At 59.7% G+C, this 13,768-nt stretch overlaps 1 pseudogene; it reads right to left on the bottom strand.

Annotated features, from left to right (window-relative positions):
• Window positions 1-2,593: 2,593 nt before the first annotated feature.
• On the bottom strand, window positions 2,594-3,577 carry LOC114082098 (olfactory receptor 10A7-like; annotated as a pseudogene).
• Window positions 3,578-13,768: the final 10,191 nt, after the last annotated feature.

The raw sequence follows: 13,768 nt of genomic DNA, 5'->3' as shown, positions 1-13,768 counted from the left end.
CAGAGGGGGCCGAAGAAGAAGAAGAGTGTGGTGTTCACGTCTGCACCTCGGCCCTCAGAGCAGAGTGTTGGGCAAGTCACATCCTCCCTGAGGCTCAGCCTCATCATCTGTGAACAGGATGTGGTGTGGGGTGGCCACCCAGGCTGACTGTGGAGGATGAAAGACAATCAGTGTAAAACACCACCGCTGCACACACAGAACAGACCGTGACGCATCTCGACAGGGCAACAGGGTCCCAACGCTAACGCCACGTGTGTGGCTGTCCTGACCTTAACTCCTCTTGGATTTCAATCCCAAACTCTTTTAACTAAGAGGATTGATGGTGTAATTTTCCAGCTCAAAATCCTTCATTTTTTGTATGTGATAGTAATTGCCTCCACCACCATCATCATGACCTCCATCACCACCATCATCATGACCACCATCACTAATCACCACCACCATCAGCATCATTATCACCATCACCACCATCATCATGACCTCCATCACCACCATCATCATGACCACCATCACCATCACGACTATCACTAACACCATCACCCCCACCATCATCATGACCACCATCACTAATCACCACCACCATCAGCATCATGATCACCATCACCACCATCATCATGACCACCATCACCATCACAACTATCACTAACACCATCACCCCCACCATCACTAATCACCACCACCATCATCACCATCATCATCACCAAACATGTAGTATTTACTCTCTGGTGGGTACAGTTCTACAGATCAAGCAAATTTTCAAATTTATATAAATTCACAACATGTCTTCACAGAGTGCTGAATTTCCTGTACTTAGAAGCTCATGGTAATTTGAACTTAAGTCTCCCAATTCCAAACCCGGCCTGCAGGGAATACTACTGGATGTTCCCTTCTAGCCATCGTTTGAGGTTTAACCTATGGGTTGGCTATGGGGGTGGTAAGTGGAAAACTTCATGGAGTGCCCGCTGTGTTCCAGGATGCACTGGGGAGTGCCCACTATGTCCCAGGATGCACTGGGGGTGCCCGCTGTGTTCCAGGATGCACTGGGGGTGCCCACTATGTCCCAGGATGCACTGGGGGTGCCCACTATGTCCCAGGATGCACTGGGGGTGCCCGCTGTGTTCCAGGATGCACTGGGGGTGCCCACTATGTCCCAGGATGCACTGGGGGTGCCCACTATGTCCCAGGCTGCACTGGGGGTGCCCGCTGTGTCCCAGGATGCACTGGGGGCTTCCATGTATCCTCTTGCTGTGTGTTACCCACACTGTGTGGTCGGCATCATTACATTCTCACTCACAGATGAGAAAACTGAGGCTGAAAGTCAAGTCCCAGTTCCTATATCTAAAGAAATAGTTACACATCAAATTCAAGGAAATTGAATTTGTTTTCTAGAAAAATCAGATCTCTCCAATAGAAGAGAGAAAACTGCTCCTCTGATGTATTTACTTATGTTTAGAAAAAATTCCTAATTGACTTGAAGAAGAAATAAATTAACCCCTGTTAATCAGGCTAACTATTAGAGATAAAACTCAGAAAATAAGACCACTTCAAAGGACAGAAAAACCAACCTGAACAGGCTCATGTAAAAGTGAATTTATCTGGTCACATAAAAGGAACCCATGGGTGGGACAGACATCAGGCATGGCTGGATCCAGGAACTCCACAGTCATTAGAACCCAGTTCCCTTCCTCTGCTGGTTTTGGTTTTCTTTGCCTCAACTCCATTATGGAGCAGGGACTCCCCTGTTTAAGGTCACAAGCTCTGGCATCCTCAGGTTGACATATTCATAGCTGCAAGTCATTGACAAAGAGAATCTGAGTGAACATCTTGGGATCTGATGCCCTGAAGTAGATTCTACTAGGGTCTCAAATTCTTCACTCATGCCCAGATGAATGTCAACTGCCCAGTTTGCAGTTTCCCCCACAGAGGAAGAGGGTGCCCCGCTGCCCCTGGACTTTGGGTTTGCCCATGTGCCGGGCACTGGCCACTCGCATAACAAAGTCTTGGGCACCCCTGTGCCCTGGGCCTCCGCAGGCGCGCCTCCCTGCAGTGTGGTGAGAAGAGGGCCCCGCCAGCTCTCCCCGGCGGGGGGTGGGGTGGAGGACCGAGGACCCAGCTCCCCCAGCTATCCCCGCCCACACCAGCCACACTCATTCTCCCCAGCAAGGCCATTGGGTATCAGCAACGTCACCCCGACGAGCAGGAGCCCAGGCTGGATCAGCAGCACTCAGCCGAGGGCAGGTTCAGGAGAACAGATGGCAGCTCTTAAGACACTGGGTGCCTTGTTACTCCGCATTCCAGTGGCAGCTGCTGATCCCCACACTCCAGCTGTCCCCCGGCAGCTTAGCCTGTCAGCTGCCAGGTACTCATGGGGGCTGGAAGCCTCGGCCACGGGCTTTTGCTTGGGCAGAAAGATGTGATCCGTCCGTCTAGGAGCCCGGGCACCAGGGCACAGGGATTTCTAAGACTAGGGCCACCCAGACTGAAAAGAGAAAGAGGACAGTTCCTGAGAGAGTCTGAGCGCCACGCACACTTGCACAAAGATCCTGGGCAAAAGCAGATGCTGACTCTGACTCCCATCTTGGGGCACAAGAGCTCATGTCCCGGGTCCAGACCGGCGAGGCCACCGGCACAGGCGCCCCAGGGCAGCCTTCACCTCCTTGTTCCGAAGGCTGTAGATGAGGGGGTTCAGCATGGGGGTCACCAGGGTGTAGGACAGGGACACCACCTGCTTGCTCTCAGGAGAGTAGCTGGCCTTGGGGCGCAAATGGATGACCCCCGTGGTGTCATAAAACAGAATCACCACGATGAGGTGGGACGCGCAGGTGGACAGCGCCTTGAGGCGCCCGGAGGCGACGGCATCCGCAGGACAGCGGCCAGAATCCTGGCGTAGGATGTGGCAATCAGGCAGAAGGGAATGAACATGACCAACACCGTGGCCGCCAACACGTTGGCCTCGAAGACCCTGGTGTCTGCGCACACCAGGCTGAGCAGAGGGGCGATGTCACAGAAGAAGTGGCGGATGCCACGCGGCCCGCAGAAGGGGAAGCTGAACAGCCAGACGGTGAAGACCAGCGACGGGGACTCCCGCCAGCCAGCAGGCGGCGGCCAGCAGGCGGCACCGCCTGAGGCTCACCAGGGCGCCATAGTGCAGCGGCCTGCAGATGGCCACGAAGCGGTCCCAGGCCATGGCGGTCAGCAGGAAGCACTCGGACGTGACGCACCACAGCACGAGCAGCAGCTGCAGGGCGCAGGCCGCGGGGGACACGCCACGCCCGGGCCGCAGCAGGGTCAGCAGCAGGCGCGGCGCCACGTCCAGCGAGAAGCAGAGCTCCACCAGGGCCAGCTGGCGCAGGAAGAAGTCCATGGGCGCGCGCAGGGCGGGGTCCAGGCCGGGCAGCAGCGCGATGAGCGCGTTGCCCAGCAGCGCCAGCAGGAAGAGCGCCAGGAAGAGTGTGGCCAGCAGCGCGCGCAGCCTGGGCACGTGCGCCAAGCCCAGCAGCACGAGGTCGCGCGCTCCGCTCTGGTTGGCCCAGGCCAGGGCTGCGGGGCCGCCCGGGGGAGTGCGGGCCACGGGCATGGGCCAGCTGCAGGGCGCGCGGCCGGCCCAGGAAGCCTGGGAGGGGAGAGGATGGAGAAGGTGCCCGTGAGGCCGTGCCTGCTGCGCATGCGCCTGGGCGCAGAGCCCCAGGGGTCTCGGCCAAGGGCAAATCAGACCCGTGGTGCGCAGGAGCCAGGGAGGAAGTCAGAGGTCCTCACGAGCTGGCCTGGCCCTGCCTGCTTTTCTGGACTCTGTCCTCTGCCCTGCTGTCCCCTCCTCTCCAGTCAGGAGGGAGCCTTTCATCTGTCAGTGTCCTGGGACCTGCCCACCCACCAGGCTGCACCGTTGACTTCTCCGGGCTCCCAGGCGCTGTGGCAGGCACCGAGCGGGGTTCTGGATGGAGAGGGAGCCAAGGAGAGCTATGTTCTCATTTGCCCTCCCTCCTGGGCACCTTCTTCTTATAGGTCCCGACACCCTCTCACTGGGCCCTGCCTCCTGCTGGCTCCGCCCCCTCTCCCAGCACCGGCACCCTGCTCTCCCTTCTCCACCCAGCCCAGGATCGTGATTGTCTACACAGCCTGGTTAAGACGCTTGATGTTGGGTTGACTGCTGTGTTCCGTGAAGCTGCAAGCCAGCAAGCTGGTGGAGCTCCTCATCTGCAGGTGGGTTCTACCATGAAAGAAACCGTTTCAGACTGCAGGTGAATACCATCCGGTGCAGAGAGCACTGGGGTGTGCTCATGGCCAAGAGGAACTGGCACTCCTGAGTGACTGTCCTGAGTGGCGCAGCGGTGAACCACAGGGAAGACGTTCGGCCTCTCCTCTCCCAGCTTCAGACTCCCTTCTGAAGCTGGGGGTGTTGTGAGGAACCCTCTGCACACTGTGGGGGTCTGCTCCATCCTGCTCCACGGCGACTCCCTGGCCTAGGCCACCAGCACCCTTCATGCAAGGGCCTCCTGCTTCTGTTCTGGCTGGCCTCGACCCTAGAGTGAAATGGCTGGGTGCCCGGTGGAAAACACACAGGTGACCGCAGCTCCCTGGGCACCAGGACATGACCGCGGTGGCCCAGCCTGGCGGCTCCGTTGCGGGGTGCTCGTGCACATGCTTTGGGGACTCCTGCTGGTTGAAGACCTGCTGAAGAGTGTGCACCGCTTCCCAGGGCCCTACAGTGCTCAGCTCCTGTGAGAGCTGCCGGCTGCTCTCGTTTATTCAACCTCTGTTGATTGAGCATCTGTTCTGTTTCCAAAACTCTGCTGGGTAATGAGGGTTCTCCACAGAGGGGTGTCCAGGGCCAAGTGTGGGAGCAGGGGGGGAAGGCAGGGGGCTGCCTCGGGAGTCCTGCGCATGAGGGATGCTGGTGGCTGGACTGTTTCAGTGAGGGTGTGCCCACTGTCAGGATAAGTCTGGAGGTGGAGTCCCTGGGCTTTACCAGGGAGCAGACATGAGGGTGAAGGGTCAGTCCTAGGCTCTGGCCAAGTGAAGGGATGGAGCCATTTTCTGAGATGGAAGGACTTGGGCTGTTGAGGCTGGGGCTGAGGCAGGGGAGAGGAGGGCTGGGCTGCACAAGGGAGCGGGAGCCCACAGGAGAAGACCCTGGGCCCAGGTAGGGGTCAGGCCAGCCTGTGTGAGGAGGCCCGTCTGGCACCTCGGTGTTGCTTTCTGTCTGGGTTGGGTGAGCCCACCAGAGAGGCAGTGCCGACTGCTCTTCCTTTCCTCTTCCGTAAGCGGGCACAAGAGTGTCTCCCCAAGGACCGGCTCAGGGTCGAGCCCCTGCCTGGCAAGCACAAGGCTGGGCTCCATCTCCCCCCGAGGGGGGCTCCCCCAGACCCTGGGGCAATCGGGTGATGTCTGTCATCACCCACCCAGCTCCCACTTGGCAGAACCGAGGCACAGAGACGGTCGGTGAATTTGCCCAAGTGAATGGAGAGCGGAAGGCGTGGACTGAACAGGAGTGGTCAGCTCCAGGAGGAGCCCTAGGCTCAGCAGAGACCCGTGAGCGGTTGATCCATGAGCGCAGCCGCCTCCCACACCCGTCTCATTTGCCCAAACCACGCGGAGCAAACCCCGAGCTTGCCTCCTTCAGTACCCGTGGTGGGACGCTCCTGCAGAGTGTCCCTGTCTGCACTTACCAGGAAGGGGCTGTCCTCCACTGCCCTGAACCAGGGACTGTGGGCAGAGCTCAGACAGAGATGGGTCAGCCTGGGACCCACAGTGACCCACAGTGAACAAGTGGAGGCCTTTGGCTCTCTGAACACGGTCACTTGTGGAGAGGCTGGGACATCTTTCTTTAGAAAAGAGCGAATGGGCCCAGCAAGGTGACTGCAGTTAGAGTTCTCCCCGCAGACTTGCCAGAAGGATGGACGTTTGGGAGGGATGGATCCACGAGAGTGATGGGAGTACTCGTTCCCCGACCTGATGTGTGCCGAAGGGCGAGCTGCACACCTTACCTGCCTCCGGTTTTACTTGCCAATCACACCTGATGATTAAGGCACCTATGGACCTGACCCCCAGCTTGTGGGGACCCAGTGAGGTGCATCTCAGACTCCAGTCAGCGGCCCCCAAGGAAGTCTCGGCCTGCGAGATCACCCCCACCGCAGACGGAGAGGCCTGACCGGGTCGTGTCCAGCACAGCGCTGGTTTTACAATAAATTTTAAGTTTTTGAGGAAACTGTGTTTATACCCCACTAAGGCCCCACACAGGTTCATTACGTGTAAGGGGGGCAGTCACGGTACCTTCCTCGTGATGGTGGCCAGGAGGACAGTGCCGGGTACAAGGTAAGAGCTCGGTAGTAGCCATTGCCCCTAACAGTTCAGATGAACACCCCAATGCCCCTTCCTGCTGTGACCCTGGGGACTTCATGCCACCTCTACCTGCACTGCCACAGGAGCCCCTTCCTGCTGTGACCCTGGGGACTTCATGCCACCTCTACCTGCACTGCCACAGGAGCCCAGTGGGGCTGTTCTGCAACTCTGGAGCCATGGCCAGTCCAACACCCCACACCGTCGCTCTCAAGCTGACCGTCCCAGGGCCGCCTCCCGCAGCTGCAAGGATGGCCTCCGAGGTCTTCCCACCAGCACCCACAGTGGGGTGGACTGGAAGGAGCTCTTCCAAGGCCACCGGCAGTGTCTGCCACACGAGGGCCTCAGGAGCTCTCTGTCCTGTGTGGTCCCCCTCCAGAAATCAGTGCCACTGCCAGGTTAGTGCACCCAGGCCCAAGAGTGAGGGCGGCTGGGGACTGGGCGAGTGCGCTAGGACATGTTCTTACTGTCGCAGCCACGGGCGGAAACCGCCTGGTGCCCGAGGAGCAGGAGCAGAACCCGGAGAGCATGCAAACAGTGAGGGTCCTCCGCGGATACGCCATGATGTTTCTGGAATGTCCCACGGGAGTCTACTCCCAGCCTCTGGAGCGTTTCACTGGGGTTAGAGAGGCCAGGGACGTCCATCCTCACGTATCCTTGGAACATTTAAAATTTTGTATGTGGCCATTTATTTTGCTTCTAGAAAATTTGCTAGAATCTAGACAGGACAGGAGGAATGAGAGCCCCTCGCAACCTTGCTATAAGGTAGTTGGTCCACTTGCATAAGGTCCTGAGGATGGACCAGTCATAGAGGATGAGAGCAGATGGCAGTGGCCAGGCCTGGGTGGGGGGTTGACCTTTAATGGGGACAGAGTTTCAGTGCTTTGCAAGGTCGAGTAGGTTCTGGGGATTGGAGGGCTGCTCAGTGTGAAAGCCCTTATGCACCGTGCTCTTGAAATGGCTAGGAACTGAGTGCTGAGCCCATTTAACACGGTGAGAAGTTCAGAGCCCGCTCGAGACAGCAGGGGTGTTTACGAAATAGCAAGGGATCCATCAGCCCCAGCCCCAGGATTCAACCCGGTGACGGGCTCACACCCCTTCCCGGTGTCGACCCTGGCCACCATGTTCCCGACCAGACTCCGGGGACGCCGTTAAGCGGAGCTCAGGAGGCTCACCTGGAGCGCCCTTCCCCTCAGGCAGCCGAGCTCAGGCACACGCGGAACCTCAGCGGGTTCGTCTCGCATCTTCTCTGTCTGCACAATGGAGTGTTTCCCTGTCAGTGAAGGCAGCTGGGCATGTCCTGTGTTTTGGCGAGGGACACACAGCCCCGTTCTACCTCAGAGAGCCTCTGTGAGAGTCAGCTGAGGTGCTTCCACCTTGGAGTGTGCGGAGGTGACCGGCCTGGCACAGGGCAAGCCCTTGACCAGCGCCTGTCACCGCCACCACCGGCAGGTGAGGGAGTCGCGGTCAGTGTTTGTCCAGTTATAAAGAAGGCTGCGTGGGAAGCCTTTGTGGATAGATCTAGGCTTGACTCACCTTCTGAAGTAGACTCTGGCTATGAGGTTATCCTCGGGTGGCGGATCTGGCAGGAAGTGGAAGCCGGAGGAGCTCCGCCACCGCGCAGAGCAGGGCGTCCACACCTCCTACCTGCAGTGAGGTCCTAGGCAGGGCCACCCGTCTGAGTGCTGGTCCCCAGGACCCGACGTGAGCACTCACCTGCAGCCACACACAGCCCAGGCTGGCAGAAGGCAGTCTCTGGGAGAGATCCACCTCCGCTGGGGACCTCGGGGCTGTCCTTCCTCCCTGGAGACGGCGGGATACACACTGGTTATCCGCCTCTCTGCCGGCCGCAGCCAGTGGGGCGCTGGCCCTCCCTTCCTGGTTTCCGCCATGCTGCTGGGGCTGCACACTGAGCACGTGCCAGCTCACGCCCGTCCTCTCTGTGCCCCTCCTTCCAGGCAGCTGGAGTCACCTCTGGGCCGTGCTGAGGTCTTCCATGCCCGCACCACTTGTCGCCTGATGCTGGCGGGTGTGAGGGAACGGTGCCCTCCCGCTGCCTGGTGGGCATGCCAGCTCCACCGCCTGCCTGGGGGCCTGCAGGGCCGGGGCTGGGTCGGGGCGGAGCGCTTGCCCAGCGTGTGTGAGCACTGAGTTGGCGCCTCAGCACCACGTAAAAACAGACAAAATGAAGATATTGTGTCTATCTGCAAGTTGAAATCTTTGGAAAAGAGAAGTAAAACATGCAGTCCCACACTGGGGGGCACTCAGCCAGGGTCGCCCCGGCTCACGGGAGGCCCCTCAAGCAGCAGTTGCAACACTGGCACGGGGGACGCCGTTGATGAGGACAGAGGGGCAGCTGTGGTCCACTCGGCTGCAGGAAACCCTGGGTCTGGAAGGGTGACGTGGGTTGGTAGCGTTGAGAACCAAGTGTCTCCAAGGCACACCAGGAAGCAAGACCAGCCAGCCGCAGGGGTTCGTGGTGGGAGACCTTGCTAGGGAACGGGGCGGAGGTGGTGGGCGGCGGCCAGGAGTGCAGGAAAGACCTTCAGGGCCTCCGAGGGCGTCCGGAGCTGAGACGTCCTGAGCCAGGTTTGCAGGTTGCTGGGCTGCGGACCTGTGGGTGAGTTTGTCACCGGATGTAGAGAGGAGGAAGAGGGGAGAAGGGGCACTGAGAGGAGCGTTCAGCCCTGCGGGGTCGCTGCGGCCTGGTGTTTCGTTGTTTTTTTGCAGTGGTTCTGAGAGGTTTGCATACTGGTCATTTTCAACCACTCCTGGCTGGGGTCCGAGACTCAGCCTGAGTCCCAGCTCTGCTGATGGCAGCTGCGTGGTCAGAGCAAGGAGCCTTATGTTTTCTGGGCCCAAATCTGGAAAACAAGCGTCACCTCTCCAAGTCATCTAGGTTGCTCAGTGACACAGTGCGACTGGGCTCTTCAGACCGACGTCAGTAAGCAGGCTCAAAGGCTCTGTTGGGGTCAGGTCACTTGGACAGTGCCTGGGTGGGGTCAGGGGCTGCCTTCTGCAGCGCGAGGGCAAGCCACGGGGAGAAAGGCACACAGGACGCCTGCAGGGAACCCAAAGCCCCCACAGAGCAGAGGGCAGCGGGCAGCGGGGTTTCCAGGGAGCAAGAGAGCTGGCAGTGTGCATACTTAGGACAGAAGGTGACAGCACTCCACGGACCTGGCATATGGCGGGCACCCTTGTCATAACACTCACGGCACACTCGGTCACGGGCATGCACACACAGGGGTGCACGCACACACGTGGTGGGGGGCATGTCAATGAGCTTGACTGGCGGTCATTCCACAACATGCACATGTTGTCAAGCTGCGTGCCTGGAACATCGCAGTGCTCATTTCCCATTCAACCTCAATAAAGCCTGAAAAATAAGTGGGTGGTGGTGCACGCCCAGAATCCCAGCAGCTTGGGAGGCTGAGGCAGGAGGATCTTGAGTTCAAAGCCAGCCTCAGCAATTTAGTGAGACCCTGAGCAACTCAGCAAGATCCTGTCTTTAAATAAAATATAAATGAAGGGCTGGAGGTGTGGCTCGGGGGTTAAGTGCCCCTGAGTTCAATCCCAGGTACAAAAAAACAAAACAAAACTGGAAAAATAATCTTTCCCAGATTAAAAAAAAATAAAAGAATTTTAATAGGTTCCCTTCTGCAGGACCTGGTGGCTGACTTCATGGGGCGTGTACCGCGGTGCGTTTCGTCCCACCGCAGGCTTCTTTTGCTGGCCCAAATATCTTAGGGAGCTCCGGTTCCGTGGACTTGCTGGGAACTGGCAGAGCCTTCTGGGAGGGGTCTCCCGGAGAGGAGGGCTGGGACCAGAGCGGGGCAGCTGCGGGATGCAGACGTGGCCATGTCAAAACGAGCCTCGCTGTGGCGAGTGACCACGATGACCAACAAACTCACCGTCAAGTGGCCTCTCCATGGTCGGTGCACAATGGACGCTCTGTGGCGCCCGGCGATGCCTGTCTCGTGTCTGTGCTGGGTGGCAGCCACAGGTCACGTAGGCGCCAGCCGCAGTCCGTCCAGGGGCGAGCAGTGCTGAGCGCCCACCCGGCGCTGACTGGGGTTGAGCTCCACGTGTGGGCTTCACTGAGCCTCCATGACGGGAGCCACCAGGGTAACACCCGACCCTGCGTCGGGCCTGTCCCGGGCTCAGGTAGACCCCGCAGCGTCCACCCAGGTCACAGGGAACCCAGCGCCTGGCCTTCCGTGGCCTCCAGGGTGGCATGATGCCGGGCCTTTGCTCAGAAGTGTGGTGCCTCCGCCCTCCTGCCCTGGTGCTGTCCACTCCTGGACACCACGGCATGGCTATGCCGGAGGCCCGCGTGGCCAGGCTCCTCTAACGCGGCAGGATCTGCTGAGCCCCAGGTGGTACCTCCTTTAACCCTCTGAACACTCCTGCAAGGTGGGTGCGGCCTTTCCCGTTCTGCCAGAGAAGGCCCCAGACAGACGCCTCCGCTGGGACCAGGCCCAGCCGACCCCACCCTCCTGGGAAGGCCGCCCGCGGGCCTGCTCCGGATTCTGTCCATCAGGGGTTACTGCCTGCTTCCGGCAGAAGGGAGCCAGGTCTCGGGAGCAGGCTCTGGGCGTCTGCGTCCCCGGCTGGCCCGGTGCAGGAGGGTGACCAGCATGCAGTGCTCCCTGATTCAGGGCTGTCCAGGAGTGAACGGAGGAGCCCAATCCAGACTCAGGGACCAAGGCTCAGAGCTGGGTCTTCCAGGTACCTTGTGTCACGAGGTGACAGTGCCCCTGTTTCCCCAGCCATGAGCCCCTCAGTGCCAGGTGACAGTGCCCCTGTTCCCCCAGCCATGGGCCCCTCAGTGACCAGGTCACAGTGCCCCTGTTCCCCCAGCCATGGGCCCCTCAGTGCCAGGTGACAGTGCCCCTGTTCCCCCAGCCATGTGCTCCTCGGTGACCAGGTCACAGTGCCCCCTTCCTCCATCCATGGGCCCCTCAGTGACCGGGTCACAGTGCCCCCTTCCCCCAGCCATGGGCTCCTCGATGACCAGGGCTCTTCAAACCTCCAGCATGGAGATACCCATTCACAGCATGAGACCTTTGCCCACTGAACCTCAGGAGGGTAAATGTCTGACACAGTCGGGTGGAAGGGGACGGGAAGAAGAACCCATCATTCAGAAGCAGTCGCTGGGCCGGACCTGAATGCGACTCAGCCTGCCGCCCTCACAGGTCAGCTCTCGGGGTGCCAGCCCGGGGTGCAACCCAAGCCTGAGGGACTCTGGGGGTACAGCAGAAGACCTTGGTGGCCTGGGACCCGGAAGCTAAGCTGTTTGCGGAGAAGAGTCCTGCTCCAGAGCCACCAGGCAGAGAGGAGGGGCCGGCCGGACTCAGGACTCGTTGGCAGAAGACACCGCCAGCAAAGGACGTTTCCCAGGACCCAGACCAACTCCAAGCCACCAGGGGCAGCAGGCCAGGGACCTGGTGGGGCCCAGCAAAGAGCCAGAAAGGAAGGCCATGGCCACACACCGAGGGACCTGCAAGCTCAGTGCAAGAGCGGCACCTGGGAGAGGCCCCGGCAGCATGGCCGCAGGGCTGGGGACGGGCCCGAGCTCCGGGGCAGGGCTGGAGAGGCCGAGGGGCGCAGCTGCCCTGGGAGGCAGCCGGTCAGCGTCCTAGCAGCCAGGTGGACTCCCACCTCGTGAGCTGAGAGCTACGTCCACAGGAGAACGTGCGCACAGGTGTTTAGAGACGATTTCCTCCTGATTACCCAACATGGGAGCCCAGACGTCCTTCAGGAGGCCAAGGTGACAGCTGGCACGTTCCAGGGGGGATACCCTTGAGTGGTAAGGCACCGCCAGCCGAAGTGACCAGGTGACAGTGACCTGGGGAGACCCAGGTGCACACCCCAGAGGTGCTTCTGGAAAGGCGCCTCCCCGTGTTCCTGCCGCGGGGCGCTCCAGAGAAGGGGAGCAGAGGCTGCGAGTGTGGCCAGAAGCCAGTGGGGACGCGGTCCCTTCTGACAGCTTGCCAAGAGCCTAAAACTGCTCGAAAAGGCCAGGAAAACACACAACGATTGAAAAGCAGCGTAACGGCAGGCGCTCGGAGGCTGAGGCTGGAGGACGGTGAGTTCAAAGCCAGCCTCAGCAACTTAGCAGGCCATGTCTCCAAATAAAATGCTTTTTAAAAAAGGGCTCGGGGGGTGGCTCAGTGGTTAAGGCCCCTGGGTTCAATCCTGGTACAGAAAAAATAAATAAAGTAGCATGCTAACAGCTCCCGTGCCGACGGCTGACTCTGTGCCCAGTGCTGGAGTTGGTGTGTTACATGTGATTCCCTCCTAACAACCCAGGAGGGATGGACGTTGCTCTCTCTACTTTGCAGATAAGAAAAACTGAAGCCTCAAGGCTGAGGTTCAGACTCGGAGGGAGGTAGCTGACTGGCTTCCGGCCCCAGGTATGTGACAGTAACCAGCACTTATGTGGCACGTGAAGACCAGCCACGGTCCTCACGTCCGGGCTCCGTCAACCTGATCCTAGCGATGCCGTGCACTGGAAGGTCACCGCGTCTCAGCCGGCTCACCAACGTGGAGAAGGCGGTCAGGGAGAGGATGCGGGATGACCCAAGGCCACACTGCCAGGAGGACACCCAGCACTGGACCCCACAAACAGGGCGAGTCTACGCCCTCCCGGGTCTCCAGATGCAGCTGAGGACCCCAGGTCAGCCTCAGCTGCCGCCCTGTTTCCTGACAGTTATTCTGAGGACTGCGGGGAAGGGGGACCCTGGGGCCACCCACGGGCCTGTCAGCACAGGGACAGAAGTAGGACCTGACCAACAAGAGGTGTTGGGGACACGTCCCTGGGGACAGTGACCAGCACCAGTAACTGGGCTTCAAGGGCCAGTGCTTTTAAAACCACTTGCATGGGCTTTGAACTTTTTAAAATTTTCAAAAAAAGTAAGACGATAGTTTGACCCACACCTGTGGGCAATCCAGCCAGGGGCATTTTGCCCCCGGGGAGTTCGGCAGCAGTGGGGACATTCGTGATTGCCATGTCTTGGTGGTGCTGGGGGCCGCTGGCATCTGGTGGGTAGAGTCCAGAGGTACCACCAAACGTCCGCAGTGCAGAGGACAACCCCCTGGACAAGGAGCTGCCCAGCTCCATGGTCACCGTCCAGGGTGGAGAGACCCTGCTCCCACCTGAGCGTTTGTTGAGGACTCCCCCCGCCCACTTCAGGGGACATCTCCTAGGCACGACCTCCCCCAGCGACGGGATCCCACCATTAGTGTGTGGTCTGTGCTAACAGGTCCTTGGCTGTCCCAGTAATGCCGTCTGTAGCTGTGGGTCAAAACCTGGAGCAGGGCCAGAGACCCGAGTCGCGCTGGGCTGCGTCCTCCTCCAGCTAGAGCGCGTTGTTGCACGACCCGTGGGCTTCAGCGGGTCTGGTTCTAGGAGAACCCAGTCAATCTGGCT

This window comes from Marmota flaviventris, chromosome 18 (assembly GCF_047511675.1).
Source record: "Marmota flaviventris isolate mMarFla1 chromosome 18, mMarFla1.hap1, whole genome shotgun sequence".
NCBI classification, from domain to species: Eukaryota; Metazoa; Chordata; class Mammalia; order Rodentia; family Sciuridae; genus Marmota; species Marmota flaviventris.
This window is presented reverse-complemented; position numbering and strand designations above follow the sequence as displayed.